At 49.9% G+C, this 25083-nt stretch overlaps 1 protein-coding gene across 6 annotated transcripts in view; it reads right to left on the reverse strand.

Moving 5' to 3' along the window:
- LOC116941068 (histone deacetylase 4-like) overlaps positions 1 to 13473 on the reverse strand; it is a 113116-nt gene extending 99643 nt beyond the window's left edge. For 3 of the 6 annotated variants that reach the window (XM_076066067.1, XM_076066066.1, XM_076066065.1), the window contains exon 1: positions 13264 to 13466. The gene's annotated coding sequence lies outside the window, so the exon portion shown is untranslated. Of the gene's footprint in view, positions 1 to 13263 lie in introns of all 6 variants that reach the window. The other 3 variants (XM_032951670.2, XM_032951672.2, XM_076066068.1) reach the window with 3 other exon arrangements.
- Between the last annotated feature and the right edge of the window lie 11610 nt (positions 13474 to 25083).

A 25083-nucleotide genomic window follows, 5' to 3' on the forward strand; every position in this document is an offset into this window, starting at 1 on the left:
CCCCCACTCCTCCTGCTCCTCCCTTTACCCCCCCACGGGAAATTATAACTGATGAAGAATTCACACGACACCAGTCATTAACGGGGGACGTTTACTTCGCGTCGTTTTTGTTCCGGTTCCAGTTTTGAGAGAACGTAAAAAAGTGTATCTGTAGGTTCAATAACAGTAAATAATATAATCTGCGATAAAAAAAAAACAAAGGCCTGCCAAAACAAATCAAAATGTACGAGTTGTCCGTTTAAGCGTTCGGCTGTGCCTCGGAACAATGTTCTGGAAACGATTCAGCCGAATGATGGGGCGCGAAGCTCAGACGAGTCGTCGTCCATTCGGGCGACTTTGCCCGTTGTCACCTTCACCACTCCCAAGTGTTTAATAAGCGGGGTTGCTCCGCACCGCGGTCACGGAGATGAGCACGCACCAACCCGTTAGCCACGAGCGAGTTTCCAGCGGGGCTGTTCGCAACAACGGGTGGTCTTCGACGTGCACCGAATTCCCCCCCCCCCCCCGCCACCCCCGCCCCCTGAATGAATCCGCATTTAGAAGGAGACAAAATGTCCGCTCATCAGCGGCCGATTACTCAGCCTTAATTAGTGAAAAATAACGGTTAATTTCGAGGGGGTTTTTCATGTTCATTAGGTTTAATGTTAATCCCGATCCAGGGCGCTCGTTCCTTAATCATTCACTGTAATGATGAGAGCGCTGCGCCGGCGCTGGCTCACACCGCTCGGGGCTCGGCTTCTCGGCATCGACCAGATTCCCCGAGAAGCCTCCTCGGATAATCGATTCCCCGAGCTGGGCCAACGAACGCAGCTGTGGTCTGATTTTCACATCAATAAAATGCAGGTTAGGACCGATGTGCGCCAACCCTGGGTGTTGCTGGGAAAAAAAATCGGCATGCAAAAAAATATGCGCCCAAAGGAGGAGAGCGTATGATTATTGCAGCTGTGCTCCACAACATCGCTGTCAAATACATCGATCTAGAAAATCCCCGGGCATGTTGTTTTTCCCCGTGGTCCAGACTAACAGCGGTGTGGCGCCCACAGGGAGGGTACGCGCCCGAGAGAACGTGTCCGCCACAGAGACGGAGCGATGAAATCAGTTCGCGTGCAAAGAGCTGCACGGATTGTCGCACCACACGACGGCGAGAGACTGCGACGCCATGGGACGTGGTAGGCTCCTGCACACGTGCCGATTTCATCGCTCCATCTCCGTTGGTGGTGGCACTCTCTCGGGCACGCTCCCACTCCGGGGGGGAGGGGATGTTTACCACACGCACTGCCCACGTCACCGTCGCCGTGCGATGGAAGTGCCCTCGGTGGCACCGCCCCAGCGATGGGGGCTGGCGACTGCACGGTGATATCCTCGCCCCGCGCCGGCAAACACCGCGGCAGAAAAAGCGGGAAACCAGGAGCGAGGTGAGGGCTCGCGTTGTTCCTCACGGCTTTCGCCAGCGCCCGTGACATTACATCAAGCTTGCGGTCAGATAACCTCCACTCCGCGAGCTTCCTCTCACCCAGCTGCTTGTCTCAATTGCGCGCCCCCCCAGACTGGATTGCGTGCAAGCAACACCACTCCACGCCTCAAGCTTGTGCGCGAAGAGAAACGCGCAGCCAGTTAGCAGACGCAGCGTGTCTAGTCAATCGCCAAGGCGGTGACAACGTACAACCCTTCGGAAATCCACTGCTGGATGACGGTGTCGGTCACGGGAGCTGCTTGACCATACATAACCAAGCCGGTTAGTGCGAGCCGGTGAAGGCGAAGAGCATAGAAGTACGGAATAATGGATTTTGCCGTGCCGCCATTTTCTGCCTGCAATTGGCTTTTTTGGTTCCAGAGAAAGAGACCTCTCCCTGGGTCGACCAGTCAGGGCTAGGGACGGCCCACGCTGGAGAATCTGGTGTAACATTCTGTATCACATTACCTTACAGGAGGCCGCTTCCAAGGAACGCTTGTGATGCAATTGACAGGAATCTCACCCGGGATAATGTTCACCGCATCTGTGAATTACGCACATCCTTGGAGAGTGACAATAACTCGTGACTATTCACACGAGTTAAGGGGCCGCGACGCGCGTGATCGCGAAGCCCTCCGATCACAATCGAAAGCGTATTCCCCCCCCCCGTGCACACGACGGCGCATAGCCCAACAGGCGCGCAAAGGTTCGCCCTGACTGTCCGCCGGCGAAAGGTCACGATTCGGATTAGTCTTCTTCGGGCGTCCGTCTGGCGGGATTATGCGCGAAAAAGCTAAACTTTGAATGTCGAGGCTCGCGAGCGACACACACACGGTGGCTTCGGTCGGTGGTTTCGTTTGGTGCACTCAAGCTTTCCTGCAAAGCGTCGCTCCAGGCGAGAGTTGACGAATATATCGTGTCGGCAGTCACGCTGGGGACCATCTACGACCTTCCACTTCTTCTTTGGTTCTTTCGGTAAAGTCACGTAGAATGAGAATAAAATAATAAAATAACACAATAAAATTCTCACGACGGAGCTCTGCCGTCCCGACAGGTCTGTTCCTTTCACCTGAAGACGGCCGCTTGCGTTGTGGCCGAAACGTCGTGAGAATTTTATTGTGTTATTTTATTATTTTATTCTCATTCTACGTGACTTTACCGAAAGAACCAAAGAAGATGAATCCTTGCAGTCACGAAAGCTTTAAATCGAGATCTTCCACTTGTGAAGTAAGGAGGTGGTGGCGGCGTCCGGTCATGAAACGGAACAATCGGCTCGTCGCCGACTGCGGTTTCCGGGGCAGCTCGATTCCCTCCGGCGCTCGTGTTGTTGCGGACATTTCAGCACATTCGGGGCCCGTGAATAAATTGAAGAATTTCAAAACGTGCACACGCACACGCGGGCACCTTTGTCAACCTATGCCGGACCAGGGCCGCCCCATGCCGTACGGGTAGTGGGGTTAATCTGACCGCAGTTCACCATGCTGGCGAGCGCAGGTTGGTGAAGGCAAGTCGTATAGATATGGGAGCATAATACAGTAAAATTATAGATTTGTTGCCACGTAGCTTCACAGGCTGAATGAATGGTAAAGAATTGAGTAATTCACTATTCTGCACGTGCGTCGTGAGCACGTCAATGCTTTTATCCGTCCGCTGTGCTGCAAGTTCAGTTCCTGAAGAAGCACCCGGAGCAAAACGTCCGACACCCATGCCGAAAGACACTATTGCGTGCGAACAGCACAATTCACGAAAGCCTACGCAGCGATGTGTTTTTTTTTGTTATTTGTAAACCCGTGATCAGCTGCACGGCTATTGCCGACAGAAGTGGCCAAGCTGCGTGGCAGGAGCGTCGGCGAGCGCGACTGCACAAGTGCACCGGGCAAAGTGTGGGCAGAGCGAGTGTCACGGGCGTTTAGCATGCAGTCCACGCGTTCATTTCTTCTCTCCGTGCGAGACCAGTTGCTGAATAACATCAACGATGCGCAAAATAAAACACTTTGCACAGCTAGTTTAAATATATATTTTTTTAAATTACAGAATGCAGATTCGTAGTGTACAATGTCGGACATCTGTCAACGCCCCCGAAAACAATTCAGTCGGTGGGAGGGTCTCTCTTGCTCCCCTGCTGCCTTCGTAATCGTAGAAGCATTTCACCGATTCATCCATGTGGTTAACCCCCTGTCCCTGCTCAAGTCCAGACTCAACACCTTCCTCTCTTCCTCAGCCTACGACTTGTCTCCCCCTCCTTCCATAAACAAAAAAGTACGCTTCTTTACCCAGAATGTCCGCGCCCCACTGTTCCCGCACACAGCACCTTGAGATGCAGCTGAATTTAGATTCTAATCAAATCCAAAGCATGTTCTTACTGCTGTACGTGAATCACACCAATTCGTCCTCCCATCAGGGGTGATGAATTGTGGCACTCCTAACGGGCGCACACGCGGACAACGATCGCTGGCGCGCGCACGCACGCACGCACACACGTGAAAAAATAACTAATCGGCACGGGCTACCGAGCAAGGGCTCCACTTCCGCCGCCGTCTCCCCCGCCCGTTCGATCTGGACGCTGGAGCTGCTGGGCAGACGATCTCCGTGCGGCGCAGGCGCCACACTCGATCCCACCCAGCGGATTCGATCTGTCAATCAATCCGTTCATCTCGGGAGCAGGCGAGGGCCCGGGCGAGACGACGCGGAGACGGGGTACGACGCAACCGTTGCCTCGCGCGAGACTACAAGCTGCCCTCGGTGACCCGAGGCGAGAGGAACCCTGATAACTGCGATAACCCCGACATCAGCGGTGCCCCTCTACCATCTGTGTAAGGCGACCCAGAGCCACATCAGCAGAGGGTTCCCACTGCTTACAGGCCAGCTTGAATTCACAAACGTTTCATGGATTTCACGCGTTAATAAACTTAATAGGCACAGGGAGTAATTTCAGCCAGGTTCGCCTGGGTTGGCAACCCCCAAAATCTTTGGCCCAGACACACCACATCCAGGATACCTCTGGACATGGTTGCCGATACCAGTCACGTGCCAGGCTACCAGTGACATGGAACATATTCGTTGAGAATCGCATGCGTCGCCTTCACAAAGCTGCACTGGCCAGCGTAGTGAAGTATGGTCAAATCACCCCAACGGCAGACAGAACGTGAGGCGCCCTTTATCGAGCAATGGATTAACAACGCGGCTATAAACTCTCACTATTATAACCATACATAACACGCGTAACCATTCTTAGATTAGCAACCAGGGTTACTCGTTAAGTGTCTGGTCAGGTGACGCAATGTCAGCGAGCTTGACTCAATTGCATGTTGGGGGTCTACTCGGCTCACCATCGCTCTGGGGTCGGTAAAATGCATATCGTACCACTTTGCGAAGCGTCAACGGTGCCCATTGTCTGGCTCTTCTTGACCCTACCTAATAAATGTGAAATGTCTAACAATGGGCTTTGCAAAGAGAGTTCCTAAAAAAATATTCTTGAATTTGAGATTTCAAGGCGGCGTCGAGAACGGCTCGCTGCTGCGGTGTAGTGCTGGCACCAAACGCTATCCATCGCGCTGCTCAGCCAACGCTCGCAGGCTCCCAACAACGCACCACAGTGGATAAACGAGAAAATCATCACGGCATCTCGCCCGCTACGCGGCAATTTACCGCGGTTCCACGGCCGCCGGATGAGCACTCGATTGGTCACGCTGGCAGCGGTACTTGACGGTTGATTTTCGCTTCTCTCTAAGGTCAATGGTGACATCATCCAAACTCCTCGGACAAGAGCACTCGTGCTGGGAACATCACTAGAAAAGATGATGAACAAAGGGAAAGGATAATAAAAATAATAATGGGGTGGCAGCCAAGGAATGGAACACGTCCGAGAGGATGTATCACCGAGGAGATGGAGCGATGAAATTAGTTTGTGTGCAGGTGCAAGGCGGATTGTGAGAGGTGGCGGCAGCTTGGTGGGGGGAGGGGACTTCATCTAGCAGTGGATTGAGCATGGCTGACAATGATGACGACGACGGCACACACCGATGTTACGAGAGAATTTGAGGGCGGTGAGCACGCCGGCACAAGGGCCGTCACAAAGCTGCGCCTTGCCTCGAACGCGAAAACGGCAAAAATTCATCAGAGCCTAATCGATTACCAACGGAAATTTTGGGGGCCTCGTCAATAGAGTAATTAAATCTACCCGTGAGATAAGCACGCGGCCGCCAATTATTTCCATAGCGATCACCTGTTCAGGAGGAAAAAAGCAACACGGGCCATGTTTTATTTTTGTTCAATCGGCTAACGACGTCTCGTTGCTGGAGGCAACGGAGCCCCACTCTTTATCTTCGCATTTCCTTTAGAAAGCGCCTCGAGGGTCCGAGGCACACGGTGCAAGGAGGGACAACGGTCAACATTGCAAGCGTAAAAAGCCCTGCAACTAGGCGATGGCTTTTAATGCGCAAGTGTTCACGCGTGTGTTGTGGGGAGCGGCGGTGCGGCGGTTAGCGCACTGCACAAATAATCTGATGACTTCCGTTCGATCGCTGGCCACGACCAATAACAGTGGCAGGTGGTATCCGAGTCGGTCCTGGGCCTCCCCCTCGCTCGACTGAAGTGTGTACCTGGTGCCGTGTGTACATTTTAGAACACTGGGGAAATAGACGCGACCAGTCACGTGGTGGCCCACACCACCACCTCTTGCGCCGTGCCAACCTGAACAGGTGCTCAACTACCAGCACTTTCCCCAGCAGTTTCTATTAGACTGCGCATGGGATCTTCGTGTGTACGTGCACTGCGTGAGAGCCAAGTGTGTTAGGAACGCGCTGCATATGTCTGCAGCGCGAGCGGCTGGAGCTGTGAGCGTGGGTACGAGGATCACTCAATACCGTTTCAATCAGGATTGTTACAATTTGCCTGGAACGCAGTTATTAATTGGATTAAAAACCCATTAATCCACTCCCGCGCCAGGCTCTGTGCACGGCCGGGCGGTGCGACTCGGAAAAAAATGGAAAGGAGGTGTTTTTCTTTAAACAGAAAAAAAAGGATGCATTGTGGTGGGGGACTCATCTCTATTGCCACGTGACAATCGAAGGGGGGGGGGGGGGGGGGGGCTCCACAGGACAGCCACTGTTGACCTACAACAAAAGATACTCATTTTATAAAACTGTGGACGAATCAAGAGCCAAGTCCTATACAGTCTGTATTTATCATTATACAGTACTTTGTTTCCAGTGAAAGAAGAGAAAATCCTCCAATTTCATTTAAACTGGCAATTGGCATGATATCAAGAAATACAGAGCAGTACGATGTGAGAGAATAGCCCATGGAAAAATATATCACAAATATACTTCAGAGACCCCTTCAAGTGATCCCTCACCTACCCAAGGAGTAGAGACATCGTCACAGGGCACACGAGTCAAAATGAATATTTCATTCTCGTCGCTGGGATTTTGCCACACTACAAGAAAACCAAAATATAAGATTTATTTTGTATGCATTCATAGCTGCCCTGGCTAAGACCATCAACTCAAATCTGGATATGAACCAATAACGTCAGTTTTACTGACTGCGCCCTAAGTCTCTGAACCATCTCATCGACTCACATTTTTGTGCCATTTCATTAAATTAAAGCAAATTTGATCGACGTCGCCACATGATTGGCAAGCATTGTGGGACGCGGTTTGGTCTCTGTGTAGCACTTATGAAATTGAATGTATTTTATTGACCTGTATGCACTGTCGATTGTAAAACAGATGTTCGATTGATTATTGTTGAAAATGGAAATTGCTCGGTGACAATGACAGATGATGATGATGCTTCTTTAAGGCAACGTCGTGGCGAAGAGACTTATCTGTGAATGTGATCCCTGGGCGAGTCACACCGCGATTGAAACGCAGAGTGGGAAATTTAATTAAACAAAACCCCAGGCGGATAACGTCCCAAAGCTGAGCGCAATTATCATAAATGTATACACTCGCGGGTTCTCAAAAAACTCGCGACTCACAGCATCCAGCTCTCGCGCACATTTAAATTTCATCGATCACTGTCAATTCCGGCGAGCTTCGCGACGCGAAAACGGCCCGACCTTTTCCTGTGCGACCTTTCGCGAAGGCGGCGCGCCAAACGGCGAGTGCGAATTGAGCGGCAGGGTGCAGCACCATTGATCCGAGCGAGGAATACTCGGCCCCTTGTTAACGGCCGTGGCTTCAACCCGCTGCGCCGTGGAAGCAGTCGGAAGCGATTTGCTGGGCGTGAGGCAGCGCCCGATCGAGCCATCGCACGCACGCTCAACTCGAGGAGGCGCCGAGCTATTTTTTTTTACTACGACTCGCCCCTACCCCCCACCCCCGATTTGTTCCAGGACTGATTCCACGATTGACAGCGTTCACGGACAGCGGCGATCTTAATAACTCATGTCGGGTGTCTAACAGTGCGCAATATCGCGTGTTCCTTTTTAACACGCACATTTAAGCCAGTGTGCGGGCGACTCAGTACCATAGTTTTACACGCAGTGCGTGTTTATTATATGTGCTTTTCCCCCATTATAAATATTTATAATGCAATATACCTTGTTAATCCAAGGTTAGACGAGAGCCCTACCCATCGTGGAGATTATTTGACAATACTTCAACACAATGTGATTATACTACAAATCAGAATATGCACCACCATGCAATGCACTGCAATTGTGTGCTTCTTATTGAACTAAAATATATTTTGTTTACACCATGTGGCTAAAAGCTTACATTCACATAATAGTGATCAGACTTTGCGTCATGAGAAAACAGCTGCTCACTTGTTAATTAAGACGCTACTTGTACCCGACGTGGCGCAGCGATGAGCAAACCAAATTCAATTCCCAGTCAGGGCTAAAATCTAAACTAAACTATTTAAAAACTATTGTTATTTTACCAAGTAAGGTCCACTGAGCCATATAGCTCTTTTTCAGAAGCGACCTGGCCAAAAAATATAATTCAACTAAACGGCTTATCACGTGGAAATGTATAGCAGCCAAATACCCTAAACGCATGTTTCTCAATGTGGAGGGATAAACTGGAGGACCCAGAGAAAAATCCAAGCGACCATGGGGAGAACATGCAAATTCCAAATGTACAAGCTTCAGGGTCGGGGTCGAACCCATGACCTTCTGTACACCATATACCAGGCGAGGGAGCTAACATCTCGCCACCACGGCACCCCAAATCAGTGGCGAGTGATATCTGAACCACTCCTGGACACTCCTCAACCGCCAACTCGGACTGACCAGCTTGGTGATGTAAAAAAAACTCCATGATTAATACAACAAAGTAGTAGGGTGATCATGGCGGTGGATGATGGTGGTGATAGGACCGCGTGTATGCTCCATATATATTATTTGCAAAAGTTCGGTATATGAAGCCTATTTGCAGAGGCTGCTCTCTTACTGTGAAGCCACAGTGCCACATTAACAATGCAAGGCGGTGCTCCTCCTGCACAACGGGCCATCGAAGCCAGAGACAAAACATGTGGAATTACAATCATCCCCCATCCGCGGCACACACCTTAAACTCATTCATTTGGCACGTACAAAAAAATCTACACAGTAGAACACACTGGGAACACGAGTGACGTCCACCGTGGAGGTGGAGTGTTGACAGCAGCTTGTGCGTCTATGTATGTGGAACTTCATTCGCACCGTACGTAGCCAACCGTGCTAATTGAAGGCGTGTGAGAGCTGGATGGATTGTCGTATCACAAGAGCGTGAGATGCCAATGGCTTTTGGAAGGCCTTCCTAGATCAATGGCTAAGATGATGGCTGATTATGGTTTATGATGGCGATAGGAACTACAAAAAATATATACGTGTTTGGGACCAATTGTAGTAGGAAGAAAGTCTCCCACACCCAGGGCCACAACCCACTATGTGGATGTGGTCAGCGACAGACCCTGTCACGCACTGTCGGCGAGCGACCCCTGATATGGACTCGACGATGATCCCAGAGCAGCTCTCACCTGGCCCGGCAAGACGAGCACATGATGATGAAAATAATACGATCCTGCTAATATTATTAATGAGGCTGAGACACTGCTTTATCGGATACCATCTGTGGTGTCGCACCGCGAGCTCAAAACAGGACGTGCGAGACAATTACTGGCAAAAGCATGCATATCCGCGCAACACATTAACGTCCTTCCCTCCCCCCACGAATGACGCGCTCGTTCCAGCCCCTTCGCTAATCCCCCGCCGCTTCTCCCCGAGACGAGGCAGTGATAGCGTTTCCCTTGACCCCACCTGCACCGCGCCCAAGACATGAGACGCTAAGAGCCGCACTTTAGCCACCTAAGCCCTCATTTGCTAATTCAATGTTGCCGCTCGCTGTCGGTCATCTGCGAGCTAATAACCCCCCGCTCCCAGGTCCTTCTCTACGCTCATTGCAGACCCTTTGTGCTGTCCCAGGTTCCGCTCTGCCCTCTCCCCGTGTATGTCTGATATATATCCCACGTCCCTCCTTTACACACCAAGCCTCTCGCTTACCTGCATCCGAGGTCCTTCTCTGCGCCAATCTTGGGCCCCTCTTTTCCTGCCCTAGGCCCCTCTCCGTCCAGTTCCCTCTGTTCTGTCTCACGCGTTAATATTTTCTCCCAGGTCCCTCTTTGTTCCTGATCTCAGACCCCCCTCTACCCACTTCTCAGGTCCACCTCCTCCTCCTATGTTCCAGCTTCTCCCCCTTCTACTCTCATGTGCTTCTCTTCCCCTACGCTCAGCTCCATTAATTCCTTCATTGCCCCCCCCACCCCGTTTTTAAAACCCCCTGAGAACAATCTGTCATGCTGGTAGAGGATGACTTGACGGGGGGAAGTGCGGGGTGTCTTTTCATTTGTACATAAAAATTCACAGGTAATTAAAACGCGTGTTTGTTCACAGCTAGCCACAGTAAACAGTGATGTTGCCCCCCTCGCATGCATTAGTTTTCTCCAGGCATTCAGCTTTACTCACACACAACGCGCAATAAGAGACATCCCTAGCATGACCCTGAGGCTCTCCTGGTTAAATTACAATCGTTGTTGTTTGCTACATACACAACAATGCCACATAGACTCTACAGACTTGAGCCGACTGTATTCTGCAGTGATGGTGAAAGTAACACATTCACCATGATAAACCCCGATCGCCCCTTGCAAAAGAGCCAACGTATTCATCAATAACACTGTGGCCTTATGAGGAGAATTAAAATCGTATATAATAGGTGACGTTTCGGGCAAGGGGGCCTTCTTCGGAGCGTATAAACAGAAGAGACCCACGTAGAGATGGATTGGATAACAGAGGGCGGCGGGGTTATTGGGTGCCTCAATGGGTTTACATAATTCTCCTGCTTACACGGAGTAAGAAGGAAACAAACAGCAAGGCCCTTGGCCGTCACGTCGTGAACAGCGCACGGGGGAAGAGGCGACGGGCCCACTCGTGGGGACGAGGAGGATGATGGCGTGATGCCAGTAGCGAGTGGAGGAGGGAGACCAGGTCAAGGGGAGAGAGGCCAGGTCGAGGGGAGAGGGGCCAGGTCGAGAGAGGAGAGAGGCCAGGTCAAGGGAGGAGAGAGGCCAGGTCGAGGAGAGGAGGGAGTCCAGGTCGAGAGAGGAGAGAGGCCAGGTCGAGGGGAGAGAGGCCAGGTCAAGGGAGGAGAGAGGCCAGGTCAAGGGGAGAGAGGCCAGGTCGAGGGGAGGAGAGAGGCCAGGTCGAGGAGAGGAGGGAGACCAGGTCGAGAGAGGAGAGAGGCCAGGTCGAGGGGAGAGAGGCCAGGTCAAGGGAGGAGAGAGGCCAGGTCGAGGGGAGGCGAGAGGCCAGGTGAAGGGGAGAGAGGCCAGGTCGAGGGGAGGAGAGAGGCCAGGTCGAGGAGAGGAGGGAGACCAGGTCAAGAGAGGAGAGAGGCCAGGTCAAGGGGAGAGAGGCCAGGTCGAGGGAGGAGAGAGGCCAGGTCGAGGGGAGGCGAAAGGCCAGGTCAAGGGGAGAGAGGACAGGTCGAGGGGAGGCGAGAGGCCAGGTCAAGGGGAGAGAGGCCAGGTCGAGGGAGGAGAGAGGCCAGGTCAAGAGGAGAGAGGCCAGGTCAAGGGAGGAGAGAGGCCAGGTCGAGGGGAGGAGAGGGGCCAGGTCAAGGGAGGAGAGAGGCCAGGTCGAGGGGAGGCGAGAGGCCAGGTCGAGGGGAGGAGAGAGGCCAGGTCGAGGGGAGGAGAGAGGCCAGGTCAAGGGAGGAGAGAGGCCAGGTCAAGGGAGGAGAGAGGCCAGGTCAAGGGGAGGAGAGAGGCCAGGTCAAGGAGAGAGTCCAGGTCAAGGGGAGGAGAGAGGCCAGGTCAAGGGGAGAGAGGCCAGGTCGAGGAGAGAGGCCAGGTCAAGAGGAGAGAGGCCAGGTCAAGGGGAGAGAGGCCAGGTCGAGGGGAGGAGAGAGGCCAGGTCAAGGGGAGAGAGACCAGGTCGAGAGGAGGAAAGAGGCCAGGTCGAGGGGAGGAGGGAGACCAGGTCAAGGAGAGAGATCAGGTCGAGGGAGGTGAGAGACCAGGTCAAGGAGAGAGATCAGGTCGCGGGAGGAGAGAGACCAGGTCGAGAGGGAGAGCACCACGCGACTCCAACCGTGGAGCTGATGATCAACACATTACAGCGCCTTTGTCAATCCACTGCTGGATGAATTTAGACAGTATACGTATTGTATCATTTATATGGCATGCACGCAATGATGCCCGTGCTGATTTAGTACCTATAAAATGGCAAATACACACGCACACACGCAACCATACATACAACGCATATATACTGTGAAGACAAAGCTACATGCATGTACAGTATACTAGATAAACCCATAGCACCAACATTGTCTTTACATAACCCACACACGACAAAGACAAAGCCCACCCCCTTTGTAGCTTGCTGTTGGCTGTTGGGGCAAGTGCTGCTAGCGAGCACGTATTAAGGCGTCACATCACGCCTGGACGCCTTAGTCTCTTCTCTAAATGCTGATGACATGGAAGTCCGAGTCGGCCCTAGAGGGCAGGCCCCACAAACCGGCCTCGGAGACACCGACCACTTCGCCTCCCCCCCCGCTGAAGTTCGCCACGACGACGGATCGAACCCCACCGCCGCCGACTGGGTTGACGGGCGCATTGCATTGCGCTAATCGCTGCGCCACCGCTCCTCCCGCACAATAACACGCGGAGGCGAGGCAGGTGCTGCCTGAAGTGGTTTCGGACCGAGTCGAACCTCGGCTGGGCCCAGAACCCGTCCGGAGAAGCCCACTCCGCCCCGTGTCCCGGGTGTCGAACCGCGCGGGTGAGCAAAACCCGGTTCTGGACAGTGCAGTGCGCCAACCATCGCGCCACCGCTCCCCACACATTGACACCAAAAATACACACACACAATGATGATAATAACAATAACCACCACCCCCGCAAGAATTACTTCTCATTTAAGGCCGAGTCGATCTGGGGGAGGAGAAGAAGGGGGGGGGGGTGCGGGATTGGGTGGGGTAAAGGGGGCTGGTGTCGAGAAACCACTTCGCCGTGGCCGGGTGGAAACGAACCTTCTAACACAGCAGCAGCAGCAACAACAACAACCAGCAGTGCGCCAACCACTGCGCCACCGCTCCTCCCCCCTCCCTCCGTCACGCCACGCCACCAACACATTAAGACTTACAGCACACAGAGAGGGAAGCACGCGGAGGCGACGTGACTCGGGCAGCAGCAGCTGCTGCTGTTGTTGATGTTGTTGCTGCTGTTGTTGTTGTTGTTGCTGCTGCTGTGTGCGTGATAGCGCGTGGCGTTGTGTGGCGGGGGGGGGGTGGAGGAGTTGTAAGTGTCGGGCTCACCTTGTCGCCTCCTCGCACCGGGAAGGAGCCAGGGGACTCGCGTTGGGTGAGCAGTGGCGGGCAAGCGGCAGTAGAAGCAGCAGCAGCTGCAGTAGGGGAGGGGGGGTCTAGCGCTCCTCCGCCATGTTCTGTGTGAGCCAGGAGGAGCGACGAGGAGATTTGGGACATCTCCCTCCCCCGCTCCCCTCTCCCTCCCTCGCTCCCCTCTCCCTCCCTCGCTCCTCTCTCCCTCCCTCGCTCCCCCCCTCTTCCTCCCTCTCTCCCCCCCTCTCCCTCGCTCCCTCTCTCCTCCTCTCTCCCTCACTCGCTCCCTCCTCTCTCCCTCGCTCTCCCCCTCCTCTCCCTCACTCTCTTTTATTACGATCAGAGGAAACAAGATGATGCTCGGTGTAGTCGGCACTTTGCTCCGTTCATCATTTCGTTTTTTTTTGTTTTTTATGCTTTGCTTTATGTAACCCCCCCCCCCCTTTTAAATGAAAGACCCAACAAAAGATATTTTTATTTTTTTCCTGCTCTCCTTACCCCTTCCCTCTCTCTCTACCCCCCTCTCTTCCTACTCCATTTCGCTCTCTCTCGCTCTCTCTTTTATAACTACGACAAGTGCTGCACCTGCACGCAGCCCTTCCCACAGTCAAACGGTCTCCGACGGTTAGCTCACAATCTGCATGCAACAGAGCTCTCTACCGTCATCTGCCACCGAGCACACGGCCTCCTCCAGCGCCCACCGCTCCTTGAAGGCCGGCACGGCGTGGGCCAGCCGCGCACGGCGGAACTTCGGCCCACACTCCCTGGCTCCGACCAGAGCGCGGGAGATGCCCAGGCTGCTGGCCGGACGTTTCCCCTCCAGGGCCACCTTCCTTTCCCTGTATATGGCGAGCTTGGCGTAGCCGAAGAGCACGTGGACCAGCCCCTGAAGAGATGTTGGGGTCCGTCGCCCTTCGGGTATCTCTCCCTCCCCTCTCTCTCCCCTCTCTCTCCCTCGCTCGCTGTCTTCCCCTCTCCCGCTCCCTCTCTCGCTCTCTCCTCTCTCTCCCACTCTCCCCCTCTCACACACACCCCCCAACTCTCTCGCGCACGCCGCACGTGAGCGCCGAGCTCCAATCGCGCGCGCCGAGGCTGCGTCTAAAAATAGCGGCAGCGGTGGGGGGGGTGGGGATGATGTCATTGAGTAGGGGGGTGGCGTGGGTGGTATTGGGATGAGCGGTGGCGCAGTGGTTAACAACCCATCCAGGCGAGCCGAGTTCGATTCCCGCTTACAGCCAACATCCGTGACAAATGTCTGAACCGGTACTGCCCACCTCCACAACTGTCCGTCGCTATGACGACTCGGCCTTAATAAATGAGTATACCGTGTGGTGTGTAAATGTCAGCGTTGGGGAGGCAAAGGCGGCCGGGCGTGGTGATGGTCACGCTCGCACCCTCCCTCGTGTGCCGTGCTGGCCTTCATAGGTGCTCCCAAAAATGCATTTCGCTACAACAGTCTGTTAAAAGCTATACGGGGGGGTTGCTGTTACAATATATATGCTTGAGGTTATAAATTATAGGTATGGCTGTGTCTCTATTTGTGTAGCGATGTGTAAGTGTGTGTGTGTGTATATATCTGTATATGTGTGACCGAATGTTACATAGCAGCCTGCACTTTTTAGCCAAATAAAAACACGGAAAAAAACACAAAAAAACTAAAGTCCCAGGGGGAACAGGCACCTATGCGGTCTTCAAACTCCATGTGGCCAAGCCAGGAGATTGTACCTGCCCACCTTGGGATTCCTCCAGAAGCAGAAGAAAACCACAGCGATTTACCACGTGGAATGTTCGAATATTCACTGCGGAGGAGTGGCTACCATTCCTCTTTCGGGGAGGTCGACCGTTTCAGCCCCTCTGTGGAATACGGGGGGTAGGGGGTGGACTGGTTCTGGCTCCAATCACTACAAGGGGTGGACAGTCCTCCATTCGGGGCAGGAAACTACCGAACAATATGAAGTGGTTCTTCTGAATAAGATTATTAAAAAGGGAGCATGGCACTGAGGTATGGGAAGCCGTGAGTGCCAGGCTGTTGTGGGCTTACCTCCCATCTACGGGAGGCGAGGAATGGTCGTGGTGGCTATCGCCCCCACTGAACATCAGTGGAGGGATGCAGGCAAGGCTGATGAGTCAGATGCCTTCTACGACCTATCCTAGGTGCTGAGTAAAGTGGCCCCTTGGGACAGAGTAATCTTGTTGAGTGACGATGATGCCCGAGTAGGTCATGGCGCAATCACCTGGGCCATATTGGAAGGCATGCGCCAGATTAGCTCACTCATAACTGTAGGAGGCTGCTAAACGTGTATGCAGCCCATGGGCTTGTAGTCACCATCACGCTGTTCTGGTATCGGCACATACACACAACACAATGGAGGTAAGCCGGGTCCAAACAGGAACATCTGCTGAACTATATACTGTAGTGATGGAATAGCGAATGCAGACCCATGTCTTAAGTATCAGGACCTAATGCAGACATCATCTGCCCAATGGGTGAGGTTCATGACTTGTGGCTCATGCAATTGCAATGGCTGCATTGGGTACAAAATCCGGACCTCCTCAGATACCTTTGTTGACAGATGAGGTGTTCCAGCTAGCTGAGAGAAAACGACAAGTCCCGAATTATATTCCTGCTCAAGGCCAACATCAGTGACGCTTATCTGAATTGGCCTTGGGCCTCCCCTAGGTCGACTCAACCTTAATACGCACCTGGTACAGTATGTAAACATCACCACTCGGGAGGCAAAGGCGGCCGTGCGTGGTACTGGCCACCCACCCCCTCGTGTGACCACGTCGGCCTTTCATAGGTGCTCGCTAACGGAACTTGCCCCAATAGTCCGTTAATGCTATATGGGTTTTTTTTTTTGTAGCTGTGTATGCATAATGTGTGTATGCACACACCGTGGGGCATGCCTTGATCCACTCGGCTCCGTGACTCGCCTGCGAAGCGCAAGCAGCTCGGTCAATATTGACACGGTACCCTAGCATCCTGCCTTTGTGAGCGTGTAAATGTGTATGACGTGTGTGTGTGTGAGACTGTCACATTGCGTCAGTGTGTGCGTGTCCGTATTGTATGTCCTTTTTGTCTTGTCTGTTTGCGTTCATTTGTCTCAGTATATGTGTGCGTATTAGTGGTGAATATTTGGATAGGTCTTGGGCCTCCCATAGGTCGACTCAGCCGTATTTGAGTACTGTACCTGGTGAGGTGTGTAAACATTAGCACTGGGGATACAAAAGCGGCCGGACGTGGTGTTGGCCACCCACCCCGTTTTTTCAGTTTTTTTCAGTTTATGTATTTCGGTATAACCCTGTGAGCCATTTGGCTCTTGAATCGGGTGTAACCACAACAAACAAAAAACAAAAACACGAACAAGAAAAAAAACATCTTAAAGTGACTATATGACTGTGCAAACAGAAAATCCAAGAAAAAAACAACAAAATATTCCTGAAAAAAGCACCGTACACCAACGCTGTGTGCAAAAAATCCCAGTGGGATGCAAATCAAACAACAACAACAACCACAAGAAAACTTAGATTAAGGCCATTCATCTAACTCCGTACTACAACAAAACAAACATGTCCAAACTAAAAAACTTTTCCAAATCACCAAGAAATAAAGCCATAATTGCAACGTAACAGTGATCACAGGGACTGTGACCGAATTTTTACAATAAACTACATAAATAACATGTAACACCAAATCCTAGAGCCATAGCTGGCTGCATGCGTTACTCCACAACAACAGAGGCATCAGTCGGAGTATCAAATTTTTCAATGCACCTTTAAGATCAGCACGCTAAATCAAAATACAGATAATACTTTGCAGCGTCATCCGGAGCGAAACATTTTATTTTACGCCAATGAATAGCAGTGGCAGCTAGGGGTGTACAACTCCTCTAGAGCAGTTTTGAGAGAAGATCTCATTGGTAGCGATTCAAGTTGCAGTTTATTGGCAATAGCATTCCAAACTCTGGGGGCATCAATAGCAAAGGCCCTTCCTCCAGTTTTTGTATGGCAATAGGGAATGTGAAGCTGGTAAATGAGCCAAGACCTGAGGTCAAATTTGTTCTTTGAAACAGAGAGGAGATCCAGTAGGTAGTCTGCGGATTTTTTTGTAAGTACATCGTGAATAAATAAGATCTGGTGCACAAGCCGTCGAACATTAAGAGATGTTAAATTTGACCCAATATAGAGATCACAGTGGTGAGCCCTATACGGGCAGTTCAATGTAAATCTTAAGGCCGAGTGATAGATGGAATCAAACTTCTTCAGTACAGTACTTGGGGCTGATTTATACACGATGTCACAGTAGTCAAGTATAGGCAGTATGGTAGCTTTTATCAATTCCAAACGGAACATTGGGGGGAAGTAGTGCTTGTGTCGATACAGAAAACCAATCTTATTTTTGTCTTTTTACCAATATAATCAATGTGATCTTCAAAATTCAGTTTTGAATCCATGATGACCCCAATATACTTACATATCTTGACTTGCTCTATTTGATAATTATTTAAGGAATGTAATTGGGGAAAAATAACTTCCTGCGTTAGTCCTGGTGAGAAGCATAGCAGCTTGTTTTTGGAGGTATTCAGGACTAGTTTAAGAGCAACTAGCTGATGTTGTAGCTTGTTGAAATCACCCTGTAGCTTAGCAATCACGTAATCCGGAGAGTGGCCAGCAGTAATCAGTATCGTGTCATCTGCAAAAAGATTTACCCTGGAATGATCCAGGTCAGTGCCCAAGTCATTGACATGGGTGATCGCAAACAGAATTTTCCCAAATTGTCTGTTAAAAGCTATATGGGGGATCGTTGTGTTTGTTTTGTGTGTGGGGCCGTCCATAAATGACGTCACGCACCTAGGGAGGGGGGGTCAGACATTTGTGACGATGTGTGACGAGAGGGGGGGGGGTTTGAGAAATGTGACGTCACATCAAAATGCGCAACTTTAAATAAATATAGACAACACGTTTTACTCAATTAAATATACTTAAAAAAAAATGTTTTCTCCTACATCAAAGTGTAGCGACACATTAAATACGCACGACAATGACAATAGTTTAAATCAATTTGAAGCATCTTTTATATTTTTTTTTGGGGGGGGCAGAGCTTTGTGACGTCATATTTGAGGGGGGGGTCTAACTTTTTGTGACGCCGTGTGACGAAGAGGGGGTGGGGGTCAAAAATCGTCCAAAATCGCGTGACGTCATTTATGGACGGCCCCTGTGTATGTGTTAGCGTGCGTTACTGTGCTACCAACCAGGCCACCTGAGTTCGAATCCCCGCCACACAAAGGCCTGGGTGACAAGTGATCACTCTCCTTTAGGTCGTTTCAGCCTGAAATTAGCACCTGGAGCGGTGTGTAAACATCAGCGATGGGGAGACAAAGTCGCACCTCCGATTAGCACGATTGGCTACGTACGGTGCTAAAGAAGTTCAACATACATACAAACATGACCTGGGTGTGATGCTGCCCACACGAATGGAGCCTCACTTCATGTGCCGTGCCGGCCTTCATAGGCGCTCGCTGAAAGCACTTTCCTCCCACAGTCTGTGAGGTTACACACCTTGGTTGGTTGTCTCTGTGCGGGATGCTTGGTGCTCAGAGAGGCACGGGAGAAGAGGGTCGGCAGAGTGCAGAACGATTATGCGCAGCGATCCATCACTTTGTTTCCCGCTTCAATATTCGTGTTATTCATCACTCAGATGTAGTTTACCAATACAACAATCGGAATTTAACTCGATTATTATAGTAGTAGGCACAATGTTTTTCTATCGGGCTGAGAGGTGGCCAGAAGGATGCCATTATCGCAACGGATTGTTGAATCAATTTGTATGGAGCTTTGAGTGCTATCACTTCGGATGCGTGGTGGATATCTTCTGACTACGGCTTCCTCCAAACGGTCATTACTAAAATCGTCCAAATATCCCAATGTAATCGGTCCCTCTTAAAAGCGTGTACTGAGACTGTGGCGCTTTCCTGGATGAAAAGCATTGTTTTTGCAAGTCCAAGATAATATAATGGCTTGCTTTAATCCACATGCTTTAATTACAATGGGTTATAGTTGCTTTGCTCGTAATTGCTGTTAGTGGTGGAAATTATACGTTTCTATCATTATCCCACATAATCACTGCATGGATTCCTTAAGGTCACAAACTATGGCAACGATTCAGGGCTTAATTCCTCACTGAACCTTTCGGGGTCGCTGCTGGCTAGGAGTAGGCAACACGTGACGAGTAAACCTCGCCATAGTGAGAGGCATACTCGATGCGGTGTGTGGGTAAATTCTGCATTTTGCGAGTCCCCGACCCGGGCTGATCTGGCTGAAACTATAAAACCTGCAACAACAAAACACATCTCTCGACAAGTGGGTTATTGGACACAAAGGCCGGCGGCGAAATTGCATGGGAAGCCGCCGCAGGGATTGTGTGTTTATGTGTTTATGTGTGTGCGCCCGCATTAATTCCCGTTAATTAATTCCCGTGCCACTGCGCGTGACAGTCGTGGAGATGCTGAGGTTTGTTCCCACGAGCTCAGGCGGACCAATCCCTCCCTGCATTTTCGCGGTGCGAGGCTCTCTCTTTGAGACTGAGCGCAATGCATGAGCGCCGCCTCGTGTGTGCGCTCATTTTTCACGAAGCGGGCAGGCGACTCGTGACTGTCAACACATTCACAGCACCCCCTCTCCCCTGTATTAATAACACCGCTGGATGAAGGCCTCCTCATGGCAATGGAGGTTGTTTCACCACGCTGGAAAAAAACACACTGGGGGAAAAGGGTGGAATAGCGCGGACGTCTGGAATTTAAAAAAAGCCCCATTCAACCCCCAAACATTGCACCTCTTGGCTTTGACATTCCTCCTTGAAGACGCATGTTTAATCATCAACTGCTCATCAGAACATCAGCGGACCGATGCGCACATCTTCATAATGGAAGATTCAAGACAAGCCACAGTAGTGCGAATGTGGACATGCAACCCAAACTATGGACCGTAGAGTAAACCCACTGTAGTCTGCTCTTCTTCAACGGAGGAACAGAGCAAAGCTAACGAACTCTCTCCTGAAGCCCTCTCGTCGTGGCTAGCAGACATCGGCATTTGCATTTTGCTCGTGAACATATTGCTGCTGCCATCATACGCAAGAATAGAATAGCAAGCGGGCCAGTTCGGGTTGGTGCAGGGGAGGCCCAGGACCGATTCAGATTCTACTCGCCAATGATGCCGTGGAATTGAACTTGGGGTGGCGGATGTATTATGTACGGTACCGATGTATTTTATACGGCTTTTTGGCGACCCCTATCATTTCAAATGGTCCGCGTTGAGAAATGAGAACCGATAAAGTTATGCAACCTCAGGTGGTACCGACAAGAGAAACATCGGGCCTGGGCTCATTGACGATATCCAGTGCCGGTAGCGTGCGAGGTACTCTGCATACAAACAAGTGCAATGTTTGAATCCTAATCAGCGTATTCCAAAGCCGCTGATGGCAGCAGTGCCCAACAGCGTCCAACACCGTCCACGTCAGGCGCGGCTATCGCGAGAAATGAATGGCTGGCGGTTGTAATGATTACATGCATTGGACTTTCAAGCCAGGGGTCACCGGGTCGATCTCCCGGGGAGGCAGTTGAAACCATAGGCAAGTCTTATCATGATTTGAACCTTTCGTGACTGCAGGAATCCATACTCTTTGGTTCTTTCGGTAAAGTCACGTAGTTTTAAAATAAACTAAATCACGACAGTTCGATCGCAACACGGCCGGTTGTGTTGCGATCGAAACGTCGTGATTTATTTTATTTTATACCTATGTGACTTTACCGAAAGAACCAAAGCGTAAGTCTTATCATCTATTTATGTGCCCTGAAGAATGGCCACTGATGGAACCGCCGCCCATTGCAGTATATATGTTTCCATTTTAAGGCCACAGTGAAATCGCTTAAATACAATACAGTACTCTCGTTGTATGAAACGCAACACATTCACCAAAACTACCTTAAAATGAAAAACAAATGTGTATTAGACGACGTTTCGGCCAACGCCTCTTCTTCATAGCAGGTGTAGTTATACAGACACAATCAACACATTCATCAATAATACTGCCTTAAAATATAAACATATTTACTCGGCAAAGGTCCGGGAAATAGTTTATCTACAGGCTGACCAAAGAGATTAATGACGGTTGGAGGCAGAACTGTACACCACGGGGCCTGAGGAGAACTACCTTTAAAATGTGTGTCTGGTTACAAAGGTATTGCTATTAAACGAATTTATATTTCAAGTAAAATTATTTTAAAAAAATTGCTGACAATGCAATGTCGGAAGTTTCGCTCTAGTAAGGACTAACAAGGTGCAATCCTGCCCCTGGAAGTGCATTGCTCGGCTGAAATCAACATTTCAATTAAAGGACATTAACTGCCATGCAAATACGATGCAGTGACGTATAAGAAATAATATTTATAATTTTGATTTAAAGCTTTCGTGACTGCAGGGATTCATATTCTTGGTTCCTTCGGTAAAGTCACGTAGAAGGGAAACAATAAAATAATAAAAATATTTTGTAAAATAATAAAATATTTTATTGTTTTATATTTTATTGTTTCCCTTCTACGTGACTTTACCGAAAGAACCAACAATATAATATTTATAATATCAACCGCATCAGAACATCAAAAGGCCGATGCGCACATCTCATTCATGAATTTAAAATGAAACGCAAGCCACCAGCGGTACCCGACTGAGAGCCATAGCAACTCACGCCATGGACCACACAGTCAACCCACTGTCGTCTGCGCTCCTTCAACAGATGAGGAGGAGGAAAACGACACGAATTATCTCGTCGTGGCTAGCACATATTGACATTAGCATCTTGCCCCTGAGCATGTTGTTGTTGCTGCTGCTGTTGCTGCTACCATCAAGAGCCGAATGGCTCACAGGGCTATACCAAATAAATGAAACTGAAACTGAATCACGCACGCGAGGCTCGAATCGTGAAGGTTGCTCGCTGCGCCCCCGAGTGGCCGGATAACAAGCGACGGGAGCGGCCACGTGGGGGCGCTTCACGTTTCCCGCCTGGGAGGGGCGCGCGCCGCTGCGCATGACCTCGAGAATCGAAACAAAAACAGAAGGCAATTTTTTTTTTACCAAGAAATACAAAATATATAATCAATTCGGCGATTGATCCGCGGCCACACAAGCGGCTCGAACAGGCTGGTGCAGGGATTGTGACGTCACCACGCACGACACGTGCTTGCGTGTGTGACGTCGCAACGCTCTATGTGCTTTGCGCTGTGTGTTTTTGAATGTCTGCGTGACGTCTCCACGCACTGGGTTTGTTTACGTTTGGCCAACGTCACCACGCACACTTTCTTTGGAACCTGTACGTCTTTGGAACCTGTACGTCTTTGAGTGCCGTCACCACCCACGAGGCTTTTGTGCGTGCGTGCGGTTTTTTTTTACAAAGGCGGCCGGGCGTTGGTTGTTGGCCACCCACCCTCTCGTGCGCCGTGCCGGCCTTCATAGGTGCTTGCTAACAGCACTTGCCCCAACAGTCTGTTAACAATCAAATCTATCGAAAAGGCATCTGCCCGTTGAGCTTAACCAAAATGGGGAATATTTTTCAGATCCCCAAAAAATAGTTGACAATTTTAACCTTCATTTTTCTGAAGCTGGTAATCTTTTTGATAATGTATTGGGAGTCACCCCTGCTCATGCAAATTCCTACACCCCTGTCCAAACATTAAACGAATTTAGCTTCCAGCCAATCCACGAAAGTAATGTTCTGAAACAACTGTCCTACCTCAAAGGGTCCTCCTCTACCGGAGCAGATAGGTTTCCCGTCTAATATACAAACCTATAGCCCATATTTTCAACCTGTCCATCAAAGAAGCATCAGTTCCTCTAGAATGGAAACATTCCTATGTCCGTCCACTTCACAAAGGGGGCCCTAAAGATGATTCCAATAACTACCGACCTATCTCAATTTTGTCCCCATTGATGAAAATTTTTGAAAAATTATTGAACTACCAAATTAGCAGTTTCCTGTCCACCAACAATCTACTACATCTAAAACAATCTGGGTTCCGAAAAAAAATACAGCACCACATCTGCTGCATTAGACTCTCTGAATAAAATTTACAATAGCCTTGATAATAAGCAGTACTGTGCCTGTCTTTTTCTTGACCTGTCCAAAGTTTTTGATACAGTAGACCACAACACCCTGCTTAGTAAACTAAGTTGCCTCGGTTTTTCCGAAAACACAGTACAATGGTTAAAAAATTACCTCTTTTCTCGCACCCAAACTGTATTCACAGATGGTTGGAGGTCAAACAGTGTTAAGATAACAAAAGGGGTTCCACAGGGTTCCATCCTCGGCCCCCTCTTGTTATCTCTTTATGTCAATGACTTGGGCACTGACCTGGATCATTCCAGGGTACTGATTACTGCTGGCCGCTCTCCGGATGACGTGATTGCTAAGCTCCAGGGTGATTTCAACAAACTACACCATCAGCTAGTTTCTCTTAAACTAGTCCTGAATACCTCCAAAACCAAGGTGCTATGCTTCTCACCGGGACTAAGGCAGGAAGTTATTTTTCCCCAATTACATTCCTTAAATAATTATCAAATAGAGCAAGTCAAGATCTATAAATATCTTGGGGTCATCCTGGATTCAAAACTGAATTTTGAAGATCACATTGATTATATTCGTAAAAAGACAAAAATAAAAATTGGTTTTCTGTATCGACACAAGCACCGCTTCCCCCCAATGTTCCGTTGGGAATTGATAAAAGCTACCATACTGCCTCTACTTGACTACTGTGACATAGTGTATAAATCAGCCCCAAGTACTGTACTGAAGAAGCTTGATTCCATCTATCACTCGGCCTTAAGATTTGCATTGAACTGCCCATATAGGACTCACCACTGTGATCTCTACATTGGGTCAAACTTAACATATCTTAATGTTCGACGGCTTGTGCACCAGATCTTATTTATTCACGATGTACTTACAAAAAAATCCGCAGACTACCTACTGGATCTCCTCTCTGTTTCAAAGAACAAATTTGACCTCAGGTCTTCGCTCATTTACCAGCTTCACATTCCCTATTGCCGTACAAAAACCGGAGGAAGGGCCTTTGCTATTGATGCCCCCAGGGTCTGGAATGCTATTGCCAATAAACTGCAACTTGAATCACTACCTATGAGATCACTCAAAACTGCTCTAGAGGAGTTGTACACCCCTAGTTGCCACTGCTATTCAGTGGCCTAAAATATGGCTCTGGGGTTTGGTGTTATAATTTATTTATGTCGTTTATTGTAAAAAATTCGGTCACAGTCCCAATGATCACTGTTACATTGCATTTATGGCTTTTATTTTGGTGATTTCGAAAACGTTTTTTTGGCTTGGCCATGTTTTTGTTTATTTTAGTACGGAGTTAGACTGATGGCCTAAATCTTAGTTGTCTTGTGGTTGTTGTTGTTGTTGTTTGACTTGCATCCCACTGGGATTTTTACACACAGCGTTGGTGTACGGTGCTATTTCAGGAATATTTTGATGTTTTTTTTCCTTGATTTTCTGTTTGCAGTCACATAATCACTTTAAGATGTTTGTCTTGTTCATGTTTTGTTTTTTTGTTTGTTGCGGTTGCACCCGATTCAAGAGCCGAATGGCTCACAGGGCTACACCAAATAAATGAAACTATGAAACAGGCTACACGGGGCATCTTTGTGTTGTGTGGTGTTTTTTTACGCCTGTGCCGACGTCATCACGCACGAGTGGTTTCGTTCGGCACGTCCGCGCGACGTCACCAC

This window comes from Petromyzon marinus, chromosome 10 (assembly GCF_048934315.1).
Source record: "Petromyzon marinus isolate PM22_M1 ecotype Great Lakes invasive population chromosome 10, UKy_Petmar_22M1.pri1.0, whole genome shotgun sequence".
NCBI lineage: Eukaryota > Metazoa > Chordata > Hyperoartia > Petromyzontiformes > Petromyzontidae > Petromyzon > Petromyzon marinus.